At 34.5% G+C, this 23,869-nt stretch overlaps 1 pseudogene; it reads right to left on the reverse strand.

The window, feature by feature from the left end:
* Positions 1–474: 474 nt before the first annotated feature.
* LOC150021450 (heterochromatin protein 1-binding protein 3 pseudogene) overlaps positions 475–23,869 on the reverse strand; it is a 58,448-nt pseudogene continuing 35,053 nt past the window's right edge.

Consider the following 23,869-nt stretch of genomic DNA (forward strand, 5'->3'; position numbering starts at 1 on the left):
ATTTCTTGTTCAATGGAAACCAAGCTGTAGTTTTACAATATGAAAATAGTACTAGAGATGGATGGTGGTGATAGTAGCACATTATGAATGCATTTAGTACTATAAACAGTGTACATTTAAAATGGTTAAAATAGTGAATTTTAATGTGCATTTTACCACAATATAAAAATTAGAAAAATAATTTTAAAATAATAAGCATATGAAACAATATAGAGTTTAACACTGAATATTCTAGCATCTGATATCATGAAAAGAGTCACTCTATCAGGCTCTCATAAAAGTTAACATGTAATTTGGGTTTCAAAAAGAAGCTATATATTGAAATATAAAAAAATAAAATAAAATAATGAGATAAAAAATTAAACCTGCACTAAAGATTTATTTATAGTTTAGCTAAAAGTAGTCCTTATTGAATATTTAACGTTTCTCCTTTCTCACGAAAAGGGGCTGAGGGAAAAACAGACATCTGTTCTTTTAAGTCCAGGCCAACAGGACATACCTGATGTCCACTCTAAGTTTAAGGTAATACAGAGACACATTTTCTGATGAAACTGTAGGAAGCTTCTTTAGGGTCACAAGGCAAATAAAGACCAGTGGATATCCTTCATTTTTTCTTGTGGTTCTGGGTCCACTGCAGAACTCCTTTTCTTTTTGTTTCTGGATTTCTGAGGGGCTTTTTCTGATTTCTGGACCACAACAAAACTCCCAGAAGCACCTTTCCCCTTTACCTTTTTGATGACACCTCTATTCAATTTTCTCTTCAGTGTTCATTTAAGGAGGTAGCTCCTTCTCTCTAGCTCCAGTAAAGGGCACTTAGGGATGATATATTTTCAAATAGCAACAACCTATGCACCACTCTTCTGTAGTCATGTTTTAATGGCCTCAGCTAGGATTGCAGCCATTCTGGGACTTGAGGATGAAGCCATCAGTGCTTGTTTTGGGGCCCTTGCTAGCTGGCTGGCAGAGGGGATAACCCAGAAAGGTTTTTTTTCTTTTCTTTTCCTTTTCTTTGAACTGATCTCTCTAATTCTTCCTGGTTTCCTCAGAGGGTTTATCTTCTTCTCATTAACAAACATTTTAGTTACTCATAATTCTGCAATTTGGGCTAAGTGTTCACCTGGTCATTTCTGCTGGTATCTTCTAGGGCCACTCTAACGTATGAAGTCATCTGGCTGCACAGCTGCGGATGGAAGACATAAGATGGCCTCAGTCACATTTCCACTGGTTGCTACTGGTAGTCAGCTGGTTGGTCTGGAATGCCGCAGCTACAGTGGCTTATCTGTGCTACATGAGACCATACATCTTACAGTAGGCTAGACATCACATGATGGCAGAAGTACTTCAAGAGAGCAAGGGTAAAAACTGCAAGATTTATTGAGAACAAGGCTGAGACATTACATGATGTCATTTCTGCCATATTAAATTGGTCAAAGCATGTAATAGATAAGCCCAGATTCCAGAGGCAAAGATAAAAGACTTCACTTTGTGAATGGAGAGGTGGTTAAGTCTCATTGCAAAGAGGCTTGCATGGAGGGGTGAGGAGAATTGTTGGAGGAATCTTAAGTAATCTACTACAGAACTGATTAAAGACTAAAGATTAAAGATTAAGAGTTTAGGTAACACATGCACACACACACACACACACACACACACACAATACTCTTCCAAATTTATGGAACCAACTATCAATTTGAGTCACCATTTCTTTTTTACTTCATACTTTAAGAAAAAGCACAGACTAATAGTATCCAGATGTTCTGAGTTTATCTTTATCCTCTGATGTACATATGTGGTGACATGAGATGGATGTGTATTACTCAAATCACCAATCATTTTCAAAGATCAGGTTTTAAAAATCAAGAATTTTGACTAATTATATAAAAATACATATCTCTGGGTTCAGGCATGATCATTCTGATGCTAAAGGGTTATTACATTTCACAAATCAATACTAAGGCAGTGTAACAAATTTGCTCCCTTTCTGCCAATACACCCTTTCCCCCAAAGTTCTCTGCCCTCATTCCTGAACATAAATCACTAAAGAGTGCTTTGGCATAAAATATGCTTATAAAATGCTTACAGATACTTGTGGAATGAAGTCTTGACTACTGGGGTAACCTACTGTACTTCTCAGAGGAACTTACACATTTCCCCAGCCAACTATTAATGAGTGAAGCTTTCAATCAAGATCAATCAGCAATTTTTAGTGAATTTACAACATAGCCTTCTTCATAAACAGGCACAAATTAGAAACTCTAAAACAAGTCAGAAAGCATTCTATCAAGCCATATGAGGTCTGTCTATAAGGTTTCCAGCCATATAATATGAAAACTAGAGACATTTATTGAAGAAAATACAAGGTACAAGAAACATTGAACAGAGGACAATGATGCCTCAGTCCACTCCAAAGTAGGCACCTTAGGACTTCCACAGTTCTCCCAATAGCCATCAGCTGCCTCACTGTATTTTCCTGAATCTCGTTGATGGTCTGAAATCCCTTCCCTTTCAAGGGTGATCTTAGTTTTGGGAGAAGCCAGAAGTCACATGCTGCCAAATCTGGGCTGTAGAGGGGCTGAATCACCTGTGTGATGTGATGTTTTGTCAAAAAACTCTGCACAAAGCATGATACATGAGTAGACATGTCGTCATGGTGAAGCTGCCAATTACCAGTTGCCCATAGTTGTAACCTTCTGAATCATCTGAATAGTTTCTGCAGAGGAATGTTGAAGCATAACACAAAATTTGATGCAAATTTGTTGCTCTACTCAGTCATTTTGAATGAGAGGGCCACACAGTACACAAGCTCACTCAACTCACCCTCTACTGCCCCCACTGACTAATACAGTGAAGTCATCATTGTTCAGGCATGTGCATTCCAGTCAACTCTCCTTGGCTGCCAAGTTACAGCAATGTTGCACTAACCACTCTCATATTAACCATGGCTGGACTTTTTCAAGATAGACCTCATATTTTTACAATTTTTTTTTGTGATGGCCTCTTAAGAGTCTCAATTTAAAATACATTTCTTTAAAGAAGAATGTTTACTTGGGAGAATGCTTGAAAGAGATAATCCAAAAGCATTGTACTGTGAGAGTTCTGTCTTTATTTGTCTTTCTACTATTGTAGTAATTTCAGTTTGAATATTGCTTTATTTAGTCTCACCATCTGGCATCTCTTTTTTCCTAAATCCAGGAATACTTATCTGTTTGTAAAATGTGGTCTACAAAAGTAGAAGGAATCAAAATCTGAAACTCTGTATTTATTTCCTAAATATTCCTTTTCAAGAGAAGAAATACAGAACTTAGACTTTACCTGGTCCTAGAACATTGGAGCAAGATTGAATCTGAAAATCTGAATTTCTAGTGATGACGTTAAAAGAAGATACAAAGAGAAGCAAGTAGGCCGTAACACCTCCACCCAAACATAACAACTTCTGTGTAGTGCTAATATTACCTATTAAATATTATCATGCCCCTCATAATCTGAATATACATTTCTCCTCTATTTTGCTATATGTATTGTGATATTTTCCTTTGTTATTATCTTAGATAAAATAAATAATTTTTCAGGATCTACAGGCTGAATAAATAGGAATAATATAAAAACAGAAAGCTTTTTGTTATTAAATTTTTATAGTGCTTTTTCACAACTAAAAATATGACTTGGAAAAATTAAGCTTGAATTTTCACACCCCTTAATAAAAGATGCAGCCCTGAGAAATGGATACAAATCCAAAAGCTTTACTGAAATCCTAAGGTCAATGTATAAGAATAAGAAATTAGTTATGGAACTATCATAGATTCTAAATGGGAGAGTTCAATTTGATATGTGGAATTCTTCTCTTTTCTTTTTTTTAATCAAGACTTCAACTCTGCTTCCTTTTAAGAGAAATACCTAGTCAAGTTTTTACATTTTATGTTCTGCATGTGAAGTTGTACCACCTCTTGACAGACACCACATCCAAGAAAAATATGAAGTCAAGATGTGTCTTAGAGAATATTTTAGAATTCTTTGTGGTAATTTTTTTGATGAAAGAAGAGAGGTTCATGTGACAGGAAGTATAAGGATTGTAAACTAAGGCTATTATTTCATGGCCTAAAATAATTTACCAAAAATGCTTTAGGTATTTTTTAATACAAAGTAGGAAAACTACTCAAAAAAAAAGTAGAAGTTGAGGTAACAGAGTTATTTGAAATTTTATGTGCTATTTGTCAATGTCTCATTATATAGAGAATAGTCTCCCACATTTTGCATATATTTTTATTTTAAATCCTGGAACGTCAGTTTTAAAAATCAATTTGAATGAGTTCTCCCTTAGACCCTTGTGAAAAGTAATCTACATCCTGACACTAATGTTTGCATTAGGTCTATATTATCTGGCAAGGTAACCAAGGATAAGATCCATATGTTCCATAATTTATAAGAAGTTCTGGGTAATACAAGGGTGACTAGAAATGTTTAGAGGGCCAATCAGTTTCTGTATCTGTTCTTAATAATGATAAACTCTTTTTTTCCTTATAGTATTATAAACATGGAAAAATAATCAGTTTCTTACAATTAGACCCATTATGGCATTAGTCTGCATACAATTTTCCAAGCAGCAGTTATATGAATAGGTATACTAAGGTCATTTTCTTTTAATCATTGAATGCTTACTGCTCTTTATCTTTGATTTCTGTAGTCTAAATATGATATGGCTAGATGTAGGTTTTATTTATTTATTTTTATAGAGAGAGAGGAAGGGAAGGAAAAATAGAAGGAGAGATACATCGATGCAAGAAAGAAACATTGATCTATTGCTTCTTGCATGTACCCTGACTGGGGACCAAACCCACATACCAGTCATGTGCCCTGACTCAAACTGAACTGGCAACCTTTCACTTTGTGGGACGACACCTGACCAACTGAGCCACACCGGTCATTGCCCTAGGTGTAGGTTTTTGTTTCTTTTTCTCCTTCTCCTTCTCCTCCACCACCTCCTTCCTTCTTCTTCCTTCTTCCTTCTTCTTCCTACTTCCTCCTTCTCCCTCCTTCTTCCTCCTCCTCCTCCTTCTCCTCCTCTTCCTCCTCCTTCTTCACTCTCTTGGCCAAGATATCTCAGGTCTATTGGAACTATGAACAGACCTAGGAATGTTTAAATATGAAAGCTGCTATACCATGTCTTTGCATCCACCCTCAGTTTCTCCTCCACTACTCTATTACATTTTCTTCTAATTTCTTTCTTAAAGCAGCCCATGACTAAAGCTTTGGAGTCAGAAAATCTAAAAATATTATACAGCTGTGTACAGCTTTAGGATTCATTTGCACAAGGCTAAATTTCTTATATATAAAATAAGAACAAAATCATCATGGAGAGGCATTATAAAGATGAGAGGAAGAGATAGAAATGGCAATATATCCATTAAATGGATTCATGGATATATAATTATATGTACATCTATATGTATATATACTAAGTGCTAAGTATGTATATGTTAGCTAGCATATGTTAAACACTGTCTATTTACCTCTAATCCATATTGTTGCAAATCAGACCACTCACTTCTATGCTTCATGCTCTTCTTTAATGAGAAGTGGTTGTGCCATTATTTACTATAAGTCCATGTCTTACTGAGTTTCATGGCTTTAGGTGGAAAAAGCATCTTTTAGACTGAGTAGTGACTGTCTCAAAAAACCAAGACAGTAAGTCCCTGCCCCACCAACAGCTGAAAATTATGTTATTATTAATAATAATCTATGTTTAGATAAGTGCTGCCATTTATAAAGTGCTTGTTATTGACAAACAGAATGTTCCACACTAAACGAATATTTTCTTGCTTAATTTATCCATGCTTCGTGACTGCTGGAGATTTGTCTACATAGTCATTTCATGTACACTTATGCTTCAGTTATACTAGAAAATTAAAGTGAAAGGGTAGAAAATAATAAACATTCTAACTCTGGTTAAAGAATCTTGGATCTAGAGTTTTAAGCAAGGGACTTGTTCTTCTACCCTTTGGTGACGCTTCTCCAAAGTACCCTTCTGTTGCAAAAACCAGACCCTGGCTATATTAAAGTAAGCACAGTGTGGACTCTGATTCCTGAAAAAGCATCTAATTATGGAATATGAAACTATCCTCTGTCAACCTCCACCTGTGAGTTTTTCACAACTGGTTTTCATGTATATCCTGCAATTCCTGCAATTGGTACTGGCTTTATTTGTTCTTGTTGTTGTTGTTGTTGTTTTTTTGGCTCACTGACATTTCAAAAAGGGACTTGAGTTTTATTTTCTTTACCACTTGACTACCAGGTCTTTGCTTATACTTCACATGTCTGTAGTGACAAACTTGATTATGTGCCATCATGACATGTCTCATGCCTTTGGACACTGCCTGTTTCAAAAATTGTTAGAGCTTGTATTTAATACATTTACCAACTTATTTTCCACAATACTGTGTGATTGTTGGCCTTATCATTTCTAATATTCCTTGTTAATTCAAACTGAACTTTCTAGTTCTTGCTTGATTAGAAATCATCATCATCATCATCATCATCATCATCATCTACAAAGATTTAAACAGGAAGATTATTTAAGTCACATTTTTGAGGAGAGGGATAGCCCTGTTTTAAAGAGAAATACATTTCTTGAAAGGGTAAGACATTAACCAACTAGTTTTTTCTAGTTAGTTTGAATTTACTTATCATATTAAACAGAGCCATTGATGGGGCTAAGAATGGAAAATGAAGAGAAAGTTACAAAGTTTGTCACATTGTCATGGAAAGATAAAAATGAGCTTAAAATGTTGGACTTTTGGGTACAAGTGATTAGCAATGTCAAAATAAAGGGAAGCACTAAAAAACACCCACAAGAATAATTTCAGATATTTCAAAATTCTGCCTAAGGCTAGCCCTGAAAGACCAAAACATATCTCAGAAAGGTTGTTCATAGTGTAGGAAAATTTATACGTTGTTTTCCCAAATGGAAGCAAGTAAAAGGAGGCATGCTGTGCTGCATTTGAGGGAGAGTTTCTTCCTCTAGTGTTTGCTAACGTATCAAATCAAGTCTATTATTTTCCCAGCTTTTTTCTAAATATGTTTTCACTTTCTGTTTAGGAGTTCTATAGACTTCAAGCTTTCATTCATAGTTGTGGGGCCAGCACAATTCCAAGGAGAGGCATATGAGCAGTGTTGTTTTTGTTGCTAGTACATTTAGAAAACCAGAAAAAAAGGAAAAACAAAACTATTAATCCACACCTTAAAGGTAAAGAAGTTGAAATAATTAAGTTCTACTTTCAACAACATTATAGATTTATGGTTGTACAGCCTGTTGCTTTAAACCCAGTTACCAGGAGGGTATAGGAGGAAGGCATGTTTCAAGATCAGAGGATAGTTAAGGAACCCTTTGGCTCCTCTGTGTGTGCGCTAACCTCAAATTAAAAGTCAGAACATTTTGTCACATTAGTTTAAATCTTTGCTCAATTTCACATTGTAAAAAGGAATAGACAACTTGTTCTCAAGGTAAATCAGTGATGCAGAAAACAAAAATCATAGACCTATAGATTCCCTACTGATTTAGAGACAAACCCTAAATCATAAAAAATTGTTTTGAGCTGTGTCAGAATATCATAATCACTCTCACGCTTGGTAATATCAGGTAATTTTAATTTTTTAAACCAAAATCACTGCTGGTAATTACCTAACCTGTAAATTAAAAAATATATTAATTTATTCAAAAATTATTTATTGAGTGACTGCAATATACCTGGCATTGTTATAAGTCCTGAGGATGCATGAGTGAATAACAAAGTCCACATATAAGTTTTCCAGTGGGGTGAGGTGTGCGTGTGTATACAGGAGTGACAGAACATGGACTGGTAAATAAATAGACAAGCAAATAGGAAAAATACCAAATTGTGAAAAGTACTAAAGAGGTACTGATTGGACCACTGGTTAAGATTTGAGGGACAGAAAAACTCGGATGACATTTAAACTGACATAAGAGACAAAAGGAGTCAATGAAGCAAAGATTAAGAGGAACAGTTGATACATAGGGTTCTGGGTGGGAATAAAGGAGTAATATCCAGTGTAGCTTTATTTTAGTGAATGAGAGAAACAGGTCTAGGAGAAAGGTCAAAGGTTAGCCAGGAGGTAGAACATATCAGGCCTTTTAACCAAGATAAGAATTTGAATTCAGTCTAATTGTGATGGGAAGAGCAAACATGACCTGATTTATAATTTTAAAACATCCCATTGGCTTCTGTATGAATTGTTAACTAAAGAACAACAAATATTTTAAGATTAAGAAAAATATGTGGTTGCTTCTTCAAAGCAGTCTTTCTCTTGCTTGTTCTCAAATATTTGAGTACCAATTTGGGACAAACACTGTACTATTTGCTGGCGATACAATGTGAATTAACTCAAATATGGATCCTTACTCTCATGGAGCTTACTATCTGAGAAGGGACATAAACATTAATTAAATAAGCACACTAAAGTTATATAACAGCTATCTGCAAAAGTGTTCTGCAGAAGAAAATGTTTTATCTGATTGTGTAACAAAGGGTCCAAATCTGACTGGATAGTCACTGAAAGCTTTATGTAGGCTTTGATCAAAGTAATGAGTAGGAGTAAATTGATGACACTTACCTTAAGTCAATGAAGGTTTTAAGCAGGCTTTAAGCAGAAGAATGACATGATATAATGTGAGTTTTAAAGTGATCATTCACTCTGGCTACATTTGAAAAATAGATTGGAGGGAAAATAGAATGAATTCAGAGGATGCGTGAAAATGTCCACTAAAGGGATAATGGTAGCTATGACAGAGTGAAGGCAACAATAAAGAGAGAAACAGATTCCATGGATGTTGAAATAACAAAGGCAATTGGTGTTGGTGATGGATTAGATAGGAAGAGAGATATAGAAAGGAATGGCCTGAGCAGGTGGGTAAATGATGTTGCCATTTACTGTGAAATGGACTAGTAAAAGGAGATCAGGTTTGATGAGAAAGACCATGAATCTGGTCATGTACAAAATGAATTTGTAATATCTTCAAAATACCCAAGTGACATGTCAAGTCAGTAGTTGGATATACTAATATACCATAAAAGAGCTCTGATCTAGAATAATAAATCTAGGCATCACCATGGTAACCAGATTATGGAAGAGTTGAAATTTCCTAGCAAGGGACTATAAGTAAAAGGCCTATTTCTGAGCTCTAAGAAATTTCAGAAATTGATGACTCATTAGAAAAATAACTGCTTGAAAAGGAAATCTGAAAGACATTGTCTGAGAGGTAACAGTTGAAGAATATCAAATAATGTCAAATAGTTACCAAGAACTGTGAAGAACCTGGGAGTTTTCTCTATATGCAAACTAATAAACTAGTCTCTTATTGTTTTATGAATGTTGAAAGAAGACATGAGACTCCTGAGTTAGAGAAAAAGGACTTTATTATTCACAGCAAAAATAGCCACAGGGGCAACATAATGCTCTTGCTGGTTTCCCATGTCCTCTAAATCTCATGGGGTGTTGTGAAGTGCCCATGATACGATACCTGCACATGCAATGTGCTGCATTACAGGAGAGGAATACTTATTGGAAGATTAACAACTTTTGTAGTAAGGTGAAAGCAAGTATGCTGTATATGTGAAAGAAAATGTTATTTATCAGGATTGCTTACTGGAAATGCAACCCTGAGAATCGGCCCAAGTAAAAAATAGTCAGGCGAGGGGCTGAAGGGGACTGGGTGATGGTGGGCAAAAGGAGAAAAAGACAACTATAATAACAAACAATAAAATACAATTAAAAAAGCAACAACAGGCACATTATTTCTTTTTCTAAGAAAAGAGAAATAAATGTAAATTGTTAAAAATATAAACCATTTAAAAACAAAACAAAACAAGTACAAACAAACAAAAAAGAAGTCAGGAACTTGTATTCTTGGCACAGTCAGGAAGAACATACAGGAATGCTCAGGGCCCATTGCAGATTTTATCTTTTCATAGTGATCCCTAAAAGACCAATTGAGGACAAAAAAAATGTAAATGGACTTTAAAAAATAGATATTATAATTAACCTACTTAGAAACTATTTCATCAGTGTGGTGCAATATGAAAACTTATTATAGTAGGGTGTATCTTGGGTTTGGAAATGAAGATCACAAACGATATTTTTTTCTAATCGATTCATCTATAAGAGGGTAAAAAACAGAGATAGTAACTTGAGATTGTGTGTTAAAATGAGGGAATATGTTTTTGTTATAGGTCTGGTCCTTAGTACATTTAAATGCTGATGGAAATAAGCAAATAAAATGTTCTACAAACATCAGAATATAAGATGCTGTTAAGGTTTATCAGTCCTGTTTAGGACATCATTATGTGTGAAATTGTGTCCTCCCACAAAAATATATTAAATTCCTAACCCTCAGTGCTTCTGACTGTGACCTTATGAGAAAATAAGGTCTTTATAGATGATAAAGATTAGGTCACTAAGTTGGGCCCTAATTTCAATAAATATGACTGTGTTCTTATAAAAAGGGAAACTTTGAGCTCAGAGGCAGAAACACAGAGAGGGAAGATGATGTGAAGACATAGGGAGAATCATCTATAAGCCAAGGAACTCCTGAGACCACCAGAAGTTAAGAGAGAGACATGGAACAAATTCTCCCTCACAGCACTCAGAAGGAACTAACTCTGACTACATCTTGATTTCAGATTTCTAGCCTCCAGAACTGCAAGAATAAATTTCTGTTTGTTAAGCCACCCGGTTTTTGATACTTTGTTCATGCAACTTTAAGAAACTAATACAGACATCATTTTTAGAAAGACTGAATTCTGATTATTAAGAGACAAAAGCAAAATGTAAGATTTCCTTCTTTTTTTATGGCCTTGTAGTATTGTGGAGATTATTACACTAAGTTAGACAAAGACAAGTATGTGGAATCTAATGAACAAAATGAACTTGTGAACAAAATAAAAAGAGAGGCATGGGTGCATGGAACAGACTGGCAGATGTCAGAGGGGAGGGGGCACTGGAAGAAAGAAGGTGGAACGATTAACCAAAGAACACACATATATAACACATACACATATAAAACAAGATGGTGACAGCCAGAGGGAAAGGGGGCTGGGAGTAGGTAGAAGTGGGCAAAGAGGGGGAAAATGAAGATAGAAAGAGACATTGGTTGAGACAATGGGCGCACGATGCAGTGTGTAGGTGATGTTTTATGGAGCTGTCCACTTGAAACTGGTATGGTTTCGTGAACCAATGTCACCCCAGTAAAATAAATTAAAATGAATTAATTATTTAAGACAAAAAAGAAAAAAAGCAGAGATTAAAACCTTTGGACACTTTATTTCACTGCATTTCATCTGAACAATGATCATAGCATACCTTGTTTTCAGGAGTGTATCATATTAAAAGCACTACTAAAATATTCATTCTTGAAGAAATCTAAAAGGAAATTGTAAAAGGGAACAAAAGTTCTTGTGTAAATGTTTTCTTAGCAAAATGAGAATTCGAAGTAAATTAGCTTATTGCATGGATATTCAGTTAGTAAACACTTTGCATTTGTTAATATCATCTTTCAAAATAAAATGGGGAATACAATTCCTTTTAAGTATGCACAGGAAAAAGATTGTGTTGGTTGAGGGAATGGCTTTCTGAAATGGTCTAAGCCAGTTTGTAGGAACAGAAAGCTTAAGCAATGACTCCTCCGGATTTTAAAAAAAAATACCTAACCACTATGGTTTTACAGTTCCTCATCTGAACATGAAGAATTATATTAGATCATCTCCCCTAATGGTTATGGGATTTATTTCAAAAACATATTTTTAGTATAAGTGCCTTTTCTTGCACAAAATGAACACATGACTCAGGATTTCTTGCTGCTGAAATCATTTCTGATTGCCTACTCACAACCTTTGTTCTTATATATTTGTATGCCTTTGACACAGATGTCAAGCTTTTTTAAATTTATGTTTTTCTTATTCTAGTTTCCCTGAGTATGTTCTTTTGAGGTTTGCCTCAGACTCCATCTATGGCTCTCTAATTCTTTTAGTGAGAATGCTCATCCATTCCAACGAGTCCAGCTAAGCTAAAGGAAACACACCTGCACCTGAAGCTGGGCAAGGGCTTACTCCCCATTAGGCCAACTATGGCCAGTCTTCTACAAGATTAATATAAATCAGTTTCTACAATCTCTGGATCCAAAACATTGTCTTTATCTTGTAATTATTATTATTTCTTTTAGGAAGTGAAAATGCACTTCCTCTGGCTAAAAAAGCTTTGGGACATTTCCATTTAGCTCTCCAAATGCATACAGATATCACATGATATAATTAGGGAAAAGCCCCTTCCTTCCTGAAGCTTATATTCTGATGGTGAGCATGAGAGGGCATCCTAAACACACAAATAAAATGAATTTAAAGAGATGTACTCAATATTAAGAAAATATAAGAAACAGTGAAAAGAGTGAAAAAGAAGTTCTTTAGATAGCATGATCACAAAATGGCTCTTGAAAAGTGATCTTCAAGCTAACAAATAATGAGAACAAACCAGCAATGGAAACACTGGGAATGGAGAGGGAACATTTAAAGCAGATGGGACAAGGTTGCCGATGTGGTGGGGTGGCAGGGGAAGTGTGATATGGAACAAGTTCTGAGTAATAAGAAGAGCCTAGATCATGTAGGGCCATATAGGCCATAATGGAAGGAATTTGGGTTATGTTAAAATTGCAATTGGAAGCTAGATAAGGTTTTAAGAAATGGTGTGATAGTATCACTTCGGCTGTTTTGAGGGAAAGCATTGTAGATAAACATGTGTGGAAACCATCTCTTCATATATTTTATTATTCTCTATAGATCTGAATTCAAAGGAATCTATTTGATGGGTCCTTTTGGATCGTGTGTGTGTGTGAGTGTGAGTGAGTAGGACTTAGATTATTCTTCTGTATGAATGAGATCTTGATGCAAAGAGAATACTAGGACGTGAAGGAAAGGGTAAATAGTATTTGAAAAAGGAAATCAGACATGATGAAGCAGGCAATAATCCAGAAAAAGGAAGAGGAACTGATCTGAATATGCACAGGCAGGAAACTCACTAAAACAGGGGTGGGTTGAAGGCTAACTTGAAATATTTTTAATAAACACTAGGAGTTCCTATGTTTTCTTTCTTTTTTCTTCTTTTGTTGGGCCAAAGGTGATATGGGCTAGAGGGATGTGGTCTGATATTTTATAGTCACATGTGTAAATGAAGTTAACATAAATACTTTATATACATTGTCATCTATTCTTTATGGCAATTTCAAGTTGGTCCTACTGCTCCATAACCCCTTATTCCAAACCATTAGGGCTATATGTGTTTTGGAATTAAGAATTTCTCAGGCATTAGTTAAGATAATATGTTGCATATGTTAGATGTGATATCTGCTTGTAGTAGAACTGAGACATAAATTGAAGACTCTGACCACATGATCAGAGAGATATTTCAGCAAAGTCAAAGGTAAAGAGAATATTCATGGATAACCATTGGAACACATATCCATTTGAGCAAATAGAGAAGGAAAATTGGTCCAAGTTGTTAAAGTCATTTCAGGTTTTTGCCAATTCATCAGAATGTACAGTCTGTTGAAGAAAACAAATTTCAAAGGAAATTTCACAATTAGCTATCTTATTTCCCTAGTTCTTAAAAAAAAAAAAAAAAACACTCTAGAGTGGGTAGTGAAGGCTACATCCCTATTGTGCAAGTCAGTATTTATCAAATAAAAAATAGTACAATTATCTGAATAAAATCTTTATACAAAAAGCAAAATACCAGGCATACTAGCCTAGCCTTGCACACTAATGTGTGCACAGCATTACTTTAAAACAGCCTCTGGTCATAATAGAGCTGGAAATAAGTTGTGGTGTTTTCAAGACAAATAAAACATGAAAAGTCAATTTATTTATACAAATAAACCCATCTCAACTTTTCATTTATACAAGTATGCTTTTGTACCAGGGTTTGCATTTTTAAAAAACATAGCTTATATATAAGAACTCTAAGAGTTAGTTTTATTTTTATTATTATTTAAAAGCTGTTTGGTGTATTGGCAACTAGGGATATAATTACACACATGCACGTACTTCAGTGTAATTTTATAGTCCATATTAAATTGTTCTAATTACATGCATTTGGGTATAAATAAAATCCTTGAAACTAATCTAAATATTTTTTTCCATATAGCAATAGCTAGACTTTGGGGGTAGAAAAGTGGGTAGTGATAATCTACACAAAAAGTAATTAAAGCATTTTGGGAAAAACTTCTCTCAAATCAATACCGTAGTGATTACATTCAGTGTTATATCTTAAATTTAATTCTCTGTATATTATATTAAAAAATAAAGTATTATGTCCATTGTCAGTTATTTTTTATAGCTTAGCACATTCTCAGGAGAAAAAGATACTATTAAAATTATATAGGTATTTGTTAAATTTATTAAAAGGAATGTTTACTTAATTCTCTTTTTTAAATACATAGATTTTATTGTTTAATTGTGTTTATACTACGAACATGATAAGTTTTAAGTATACTGAAAGAATATTTATAAAACAATTCTATCATAAATATTTTGTAATATAACTGAGGAATAACCCAGGGATCTTTTAATATAATCAAGAATTATTATCAGGGCATATTATCCTGATTATTACTTTTTTTTTCTGTATTGTGCTCTCTCTCTCTCACATTGTTTTTACTGACAAGTACATTAGAAATAAGGAATTGAAATCCAATTATATACTTTCTTAAGCTTCTCATATGGACTCAGTGATGACAGTCCTCATATGATATCATGAATCATTTCCTTTGAAATGACTCAACAATCAGGTGAAAATTTAAAAAAAAAAAACTTTTAAAATAAAAAGAATTGTGGCAGATTTGAATGTCATTGAAATAATAGGGAAACTGAAACTATGGAAAAGGAAGAAACACTCTAAAAGAAGACATTATAGCAAAAAATCTTAGACCAATGTATAAAGCTTGAGAAATGTCAGCCTGAGTTATGCAACTCTGTATGTCACAAAGTGTGTTGTTTTGGATATATCAGAAATTTCCAGGGACCAGGCTTCATGATAAGTCATAGTGTAATGAGTCCATGAGGGATGCTAAGCAAAATTATTTTCATCTTTTTAAAAAACTACAGATTTATTACAAATTTGATTTTAGGTCCTTACACATGAATGCTACATTGGGTTTTTTGAACAATGTCTTTTAACTATGTAAGATCTGAAATTACTAAGATTATTGTGCTGTTCTTTTTAACGTGCCAGAATTGTAAATTCTATCTGTATAGTTACCTTTCATTTTAGTTATATTTGTCATGTACTCTAGTCATGCTGCTAGTGTTCAAAATACCCTTGGACTCTTCCAAGACTGTAACATAGCTTTTTAAACATATTGAGTGGTGACAAATTTCCTTTTTAAGGTATGCTTGATCTTTTAAAACTATATAAACATAGTTTATGATTTTAAATTACTATAAACAAAAAAATTTTAAATATTAATTAATCATCATTTCATTTCTTTTTATTTCTTTTCTCATTTTTGCTTTTCCCCCCATTCAAATACCTAACCAGATGTTCTCAAACCTGGCTATACTTGACTGCATTTTAAAAATACTCTTATCTGCAATGTACTTCTGTGATATTTTTTTTCAAAAGCTCCCACAGATGATTCTTTGGTGCAGACAATGTTGGGGGAAAAAAAAACTGATTTAGACAATTTTATATTTATTGCCTCAAGGAAGTGATTTGATAGGACAGAAATAAGAAATAATCTTGAATCTCTATCTTTGTGCTTTGGGAGTCTACATCCTTAAAGGAAAGTTGAATGTTTAAAGAGGCAGCTGCTGCCCCTGGACTGAGAAAAGATAGGAGAGATGAAGGAGTACCAGGAAGAGAGAGAGTTAAGAAGAAAGAGGACAAGATAAATATGTCACAGCCCCCTCGCCCCCCCCCCAAAAAAAGTAAAAAGTATTGACCCTGCGTAAGGGGACTACAGTCACTCAAGTCAGTCTAGATAAAGAATTCCAACTCCACGTAAGTGAACGCCTTAATCTCTCACACCAGGGTTTGCATAGCTCTCTGGTCCTATCACATCAATTGGTAACTCACCTTTCCTAGTACCCCACACTTCTTTCGGATAAGGCGACTCTAACCTTGAGAATTTGGGTCTATTCTTTTTTTCCAAACTACACCTTGCAACTTCTACTTGTAAATCCCAGAGAACTGAATGTGCTAGTCTTTTTCTACAGAATTACTTATGTCAGATTTTCAAAAGAAAGAGACAGGAAAAGAAATTCACTTTGGGGAACATACCATGGAGGTAAATCTGTTTGTTTCTGTCCTTAAAATGCATGGGCAATAAAACGCTTTTTAATTATTTAGTGTTAATATTACAATAGGTTATCTCATTTTATAGATAAAAAATAGAGAGAGAAATATCAGGAACCATCCTTAGTTACAAAACAACACAAGCCCCAAACCTGTTCTTTAGTCTATGAAATCTCTCCCATTTGGGAGCTGAATTTTATGCCATCTGGCTCAAAAACGAGAGCTTGCAATGTCAGGCAGTACTTGGAGGAAACAGTTGCATACAGATCACTCTGAAACCCTCATAAAAATATATGGTAGTATCTTTTTTTCTTTTTAAGAATGTTTTATGGGATCCCCCATACTATCTTTTGCTAGTCTTGCTGTAAAAATAATGTTTATGGTGATTGAATATACTTTCAGTAAATAGCTTCCGTGGCTATCAAATGACTGTTTTTCTAATGCATTTAATCACAAGGATGAAAGAAATGACAGCAAACAGATTTCACTGCCTTAAACAGTATTTGTTAAAGGAAAACTGTTGCTTTAGAGCATTTTACTCAGAAAATAATTTCCTGGCCACTGCTTTGGAGCCATTGCCTTTTTATTTAGGATTTTTGTTTTCAGCATGAATCAGCCTTTTCCCCCATCTTGCCTCTATCTACATAGGCCTGTAATGACATCATAGTCTTTTAATATCACAGTGAGTGAACAACACCCCCAATTTGTATGAGGCTAACCAGGCTCAGATATTCCTGTGCTGGTGATGTTATACCTTATTTTGTATTCTTAAGAGAACAATGACCTTTCAGTAAACTATGGATTCATGTGGATCTGTGTGGTTGGACTTAATTTTGTGGCTTTTGAAATAAAACCTTTCCTCAGCAGTCTTGAAAACTTGTTACCCAGATTAAATTAATTTATCAAGTGAATTGACACTAATATTAATCCATTTTCAGTAGATTTAATATGTAAGATTTCACATAGATTTCAGATAGATCTTAGAAGCTCTAGTAATAGTATTAACAAGAACAATAATAAACGTGCAACAAGTGTTTTGAGATGTTATATAAAATAGATTAATTATCATCATTAAATGACAAAGATTAAGTTATAAGAAAATATTTCCAAGGGGAAACCAATACTTATTCAACTAAAATATTAAATAAACTAGTTTCCCAAGAACAAACGCAGTCATGTAAAGAATAAGGCTAACATGCAACATATTTAAATGAAGAGAGAATATTATTAATGAATTTAATATTTGCAATGCTAATATTTTGATTATTTGGATATTATCACTATTCTTCTCTAGCAACTGTTCTGTAAATGCATTCTCAATGAGTTAAAATTCTGCCTTAAAAATCATCAAAAATTATTTTACTTTTATAGTAATATTTGTGTACCATCTAGGTTGATAAGACACTTCATAATGATTTTATAAATTAGATGATTCCGATCCTGGCTCCTCCTATCTGCTGTCCAGCTACAAAAAATTGGGCCCTCAACTGTGACTAATTTCTTTCTCACCAAATATATAGGTTTACTTTTGCTCTATATACGTTTGCCTAAAATACTAGTAACAATCCTAACAACCCGTTTTCAGCTTGAGAACATTTATTACTTTTAAGAATATATGTAATAATATAGTAATGTGGAAGTCAGAGTTAGGTCTAGGATGGTGGTGACTGTTGAAGATGCAAAGATACTACTGAGCATCTCACTCTTTTACCATTGCTGCATCTTTTAAGCATCAACATTTTCCCATCAGGATACAATAAAAAGCTGGTTCTCTGTAATGGTGGTCCTCACCCTTCTCCACAGTTGTATGGCTTCTGCAAAACAACCAGCCTACTAAATCGCCCCCTGTCCCATATTCATTGGTGTGGCCCATTTGCTTCTTTAATCCCTTTCAAGCAAGGAAAGGTGTTAAGGTCATCTATGCACTGGTCTTTGTAGGGCAAGGAAAGCCAAGGATTAGCTGCTGCCATTTACAATATTGATTGGGTGACAAATGGACCTGGAAAGTAAAGCGTTAGAATTAACAGAGTTTAGGAGAAAATAGACTCTTAAAAAAAAAAACTATTTTCTGATACATATACAAAGGAAGGTCTGAGAAGCAGATTATTTTCCCAAGTTCCAAAGGTATAATATTAATGAGGCAAAGGAGAAAGTATTTCTGTCTTCATAATATTCTTTTTTAAAAAAATTTTTACAGTGTAGCATTTTACAATGACACATGCCATGTGTGTGTGTGTATGTGTGTTGTATATCTGTGTTTAAAATAAATATCCTTGACAGATTTTTATACTGATTAACTATGAACACTTTTAAAAAGATAATTTACTAGTCAAGGTACTGACAAATATTTTAACACAAAATAAAACCAAGATTTTAGGAGCCTGCTGTGTTTATACAATACAACCAACATTATGTTATTTAGTTGCAAAATAATTCTTTGTGAGAGCAATACAATGCCAATTATCAATGTGTTCCCAAGTCAGTGTTTCAGTGTCCAAAGTATACAATGGGAGAGAGTGAGTGTTGTCATAGGAATGCATTTTCTAAGCTGCACTTAAGATGATGACTACATTATGGCTTTTTACACTTCAATATTAAACAACATCTACTAAAAATAGAGGTGTGAATAAGGACTAGCTATTAAAAGAATACAGAGCTCATGGTTGAAAGCAATTCTGGGTTGATATACTGACACTTAATATCATCAACACAGATAGCGGCAAGTATGCTATCAAATGCATTAATGAGCTATATTTTCCATTTCCATAATTCTATCTTCTAAGGCTATCAAACACTTATATTTAACCAGTTAAGGCTTCTCTCTAAGACTAATGCTCATAAAACTCAAACATTTTTCTGTAGTTAAAATAAGAAAATATAAGCTACCAAAACAAACTCTAATTTTGTAATATTCTGCACATATTAATAGTCAATGAAAGACATGAAAAGAACTGACCCCCATAACCTTGCATTTTTCTTTATTATTGTATGCTTGCCAAGATCACGGACAATGGTATCCAAGTTATATCCTCAACCAGTGTTGCTAGAGAGCTCACTGGCTGTGTGATGTTTGGATGGTTTTCAGGTAAATACAGATTGGAGTTTAATGAAGTGCCTACCAGAAAGTGCATTTCTTAATTGAGGATTAAGTAATGAATGATCTTATAGCCCACTTTACTTATCTCAGATATGTTATAAAAGTTATGTAAATTTGTAAAGCACATTTTTTTTCAGTGTTACATTTTAACCTCATACAACTCAGTAAGGTAGACAAAGCAGAATGTGTTATCCTTAATGCATAGGTGAGTAGATGGACACTTGAAGAGGTTTGATGATTTGTTTAAGATCTCATATTTTCAATGTTGTAGTCAAAATTTGTACTCAGATCATAATAATGTAATAGCATGAACTTGAAAAAACATAACAGGATAACAGTCATTACCCTCCCATTTTTCATCATCCCAACATTGTCCAAGATTGCATATATACATCCTCTTATATACATAAACTGACCCAGATTTCCTGCCCCAAGAAAATATCTCAATGTATGACTGAGAGCTTTCATGAGCCATAATTCCTCCCAGGTGTCCTCAAAATGTTTATGCCCTAGTTAACAGTTTTAATACAGAGAAAGTACACAGGAAACATAAAAAGACAATGAGAGTTATTAAAACAATTTTGGGGTGAATTTTCATGACTCATTTATTCCCTCTTCCCAAACTTATATTCTACATTTGAAAACCTCTAGACACTTGGCCACTTCACAGATAGAAACTGCTACACACAAAGAATTGTCTGGAAAAATTCAGGACAAGCTTGATCAGCCAAAGGAAAAACACTGTGAGGGAAACAGGCTCTTCTACCTGACAAAACTGGAAGTGTCCAATTGCTGGTGCACTCTCAGATGGGAAAGGAAGAGATGAGGATGAAGAATGAGAAAGGTTGTGAGCCCTTTGTGATAGGGAAGGAAATTACAAAAACTGATCTCTAAATATCCTCCAGCTTCCCCTAGAACTGACCTCATAATTGAGGCAAAATACCTAACATTTTATCTGGTAATTATTTAAATTATCTGTCACTGCCTCCATACCTTTCTCTTGCACCATTAGCCCTGGTTAGAAAGTCCCCATGGTCATCTTTAAGGATGGAAAATAAGCAGCTGATATGGCCCAGTCCTTCATCCATGTCAATGGCAGACATGATGGAACTCATTCTTCCCTTTGCATTCTTACCTAGGCTGGTAAAATAGCATGAGAACTGAATATAATAGGAAAACATAGTAATATTCTCCAACCCCCTTGTTGACTGCTTCCCATTGTAAAGGAAGAACTCAGTGAGATTGAGAAAATGCAATAAAGAGCACTGCCTGTGAATGGAGTCCATTCTTTTCCTATTTTTGCCCTCTCTTCCCAGTCAAAGCAGAACATGTTCTTTTTCTATTCTTACTCTCTCTGGATTTCTCTATTCTACAACAAGGGGTTATATAGTATCCTTAGCTCTCCAAGTGACTGGCTAGAAAAGTATCTGTTCTATAAACTCACATCTCTCCATAGGCAAGTCCCAAGGCTTAATTTTTAAGGGAAAAGTCATAAGAAATCATATTTTGGTCTCAAATAAGATATATATTATGCAATCTAATTTTCCTATCAGTAAAGGTAATATTTAGATATAAAAATTGGGTTAGTCTCACAATCTTTAACATTGGTTTGGGAAACCATTACTGATTAAATGGAGTTCTCAATCAAATTGAAATCTACTTGTCAGCTCTACTGTAGGTCATCCTTTCCTTTGAGGACCAACTTATTTTTACTTTTTAAATGAAACTTTCCCCAATTACTTCCATTTATATTAACCTCACACTACTAAATCCCAATGACCTTCATTGTCTCTATCACTTACTTAATACTTAGCACATCCTGGCTCATTATGTGGACTGTATTTTCAAATATATCTTCTCATTCTCTAAATAAATCATAAGCCCACTTAGGGAGAGCCGTGCCTCTCGTGTTCTTTATACCTCTGGACTCTGACATTCAATGCTCATTTAATACTCTCTGACATTAATGATAAGAATCTAAGGAAATTACCATGACAGACAATGGTACTAAGTGATTTGTGTACTAAATACCCTTGATTCATTTTATGCATATCAGCCTGAACTTTCAACCTTATAGACAGATTATATCCGTCGTCGGCAGCCATCCGTCTCGAGAGACGATGGTGTAGCTTCTTAAGAGTCTATCTGCACCGCCGAGAATGGCTGTGCAGTCCGACTCGGGAGTGACACGGTATCTGTCTCCTCCCGTGTTGAATCGACATCTTGCGATGTCGCTGGAGTGTCCTCTCCAGTGAAGCTGAAGCTACAGAGCCTGGGCAGGGTGATATGGAGGGTCTGCTGTTGCCCATGCAGCAGACCCCCCCCCCTCTCTTCGCAGCTGAAGGGTCCAAGGGAAAGACGGAGTCAATACAGCTTGGCTTCAGGTGCGCTGCAGGAGTTGCCGGTGTTGACTACAACGTCAAACCGCCTTAGGGACTCCGGCTCCGGATTTTCTGTCGGGGTTTACTCCCTTAGCCTTTCCCCTGAAGAGGTATGCCGCAAGGCAGCGGAGGTTTTTTGGAGTCAGAGTTTTCCTTCTCTGATGTGCCCTGACTGGAAGATCGAACCAGTGACACTTAGCTCGCAGGCCGACGCTCAATCCACTGAGCCAAACCAGCCAGGAAGAGACAGATTATATAAAGCAATATAAAGAACACTTCTCTAGGTAAGCTTCAATTGTAGTAGTGGTTAGAGGTTGACTCTGCCTAAAACAAAAGAGGCTAATATATCTTCCTAAATATTTCTGAGGACACCACTGATGCCTTTGAAATTAATGAATTAGCATTTGACTTTTATTCTGGTATCTCTGGCAAAAACTCTAAGGAATAGGTTTTCCTGGTCATATGATGATTAAAGATAAAAAATTAAATTAAAATAACTAGATAGAGCTGAAATCTCTAGGCATTATTTTTCCATGTTTGGATAAAATTATAAAGGAATATTAAAGTTAAATTTGGCACACACTACACTAAGTATATCTGAATAAATGCTTTTCACTCACCAATCTTCTCAGGAAGAAAAAATTAACTCAGAACACGATTTACTTTGCCAATCAAAATTGTCAATTCTCCTACTGATTCACTATATAACCTTGAGCAAGTTACTTATTCCTATTTAGTAGTTATAACACAAAAATATTAATGCTTCAAATTTATCAGATTTCATGAAAATGATATGGATCTCACATGACTTTCAGAAATATGTTATGTTCTTTAGAAAAAAATAAAGGAATGTTTAAATAACCACAAGTCTTTGTTTTCTACTATAAAATTAAAAGACCACTATCTATCAGACACTAATATGTTAGCTAATTGGCCAAAGGACTTAACATGTTTTAGAAATTTAAAAATTTATTAAATATAATTTTTATTATTGTTATAACTCCTTTCAGTGATTGTCTTTGTAAATAGACCTATTAAATTTATTTGAACCCCTTTACAGGTTTTCTATGAAGAGGATTTATTCTGTAATTTGCATTAGAATAGGATAAGAGGAAATTGTGTCATAGAAGCAACATTTTTACATGTTGACAGAACAGACTTCTGCATCCAGAATCTAGATAATATTTAATATGCAAAGTTAGCATCAAACAGAAAAAGTAAAGATAGTTACCAACCATGCATATACCTTGTATGCTTACCCTTCTTCTAGTGACATAAAGTCTTCTTGTGCAAACATCTAATAAATACTGTCCAAGGTTAACTCTACTGTTCACAAACCAGCAAAATAAACTCACATAATATTGCTCCTAAGATATGCTAAATTTTAGTGGAATATCAGAAGAAAAAAAATAAAATAAAAATAAATAAATAAAACTTTAAAATCAGAATAAAGGACATAAAATCAAATCAAGGAAGTTTTTTAGAGAGATTTAAATAATTTTTTATTGATAGATTTAAGAATTGCTTATATCTGACACTAGAATTCACTTCCCTCTGAGGTATTACCTTGTTCCCCTTTGTCTTCTTTTCAGTAGCTACAAAATTACTCCCTCAACATTAATATTTCTAGCTAGTTCTCATCCTTCTGACCACAAACAAAGGGGTGCTATTTAACACAACTTGGTCTACAGTTAAAATGTGGGAACATTTATGACTTGGGAAACTTATTCCCTGTACTTCTTCCTTTTATTCCCTTTTAATGCAATTACCATTTATAGTTATAATTTACCACCATGGTGGACTTAATATGTGTATGTGTATATATATGAGTACAATCACATGCATATATTCAATCATTTGTACACATATACACATATATGCACACATAATCACATGTATAGTTTCACATACACATATTCAGGAATATACACAATTGCATATAGTCCACCATCATATACACACATGCAGGCACTTATACATAATCACATACACAGTCACATACACAATTACACAGATATACAACTATACAGATACACAATAA

The sequence above is a fragment of the Furipterus horrens genome, unplaced genomic scaffold, assembly GCF_987537825.1.
Source record: "Furipterus horrens unplaced genomic scaffold, mFurHor1.1.pri manual_scaffold_1, whole genome shotgun sequence".
Lineage (NCBI taxonomy): Eukaryota > Metazoa > Chordata > Mammalia > Chiroptera > Furipteridae > Furipterus > Furipterus horrens.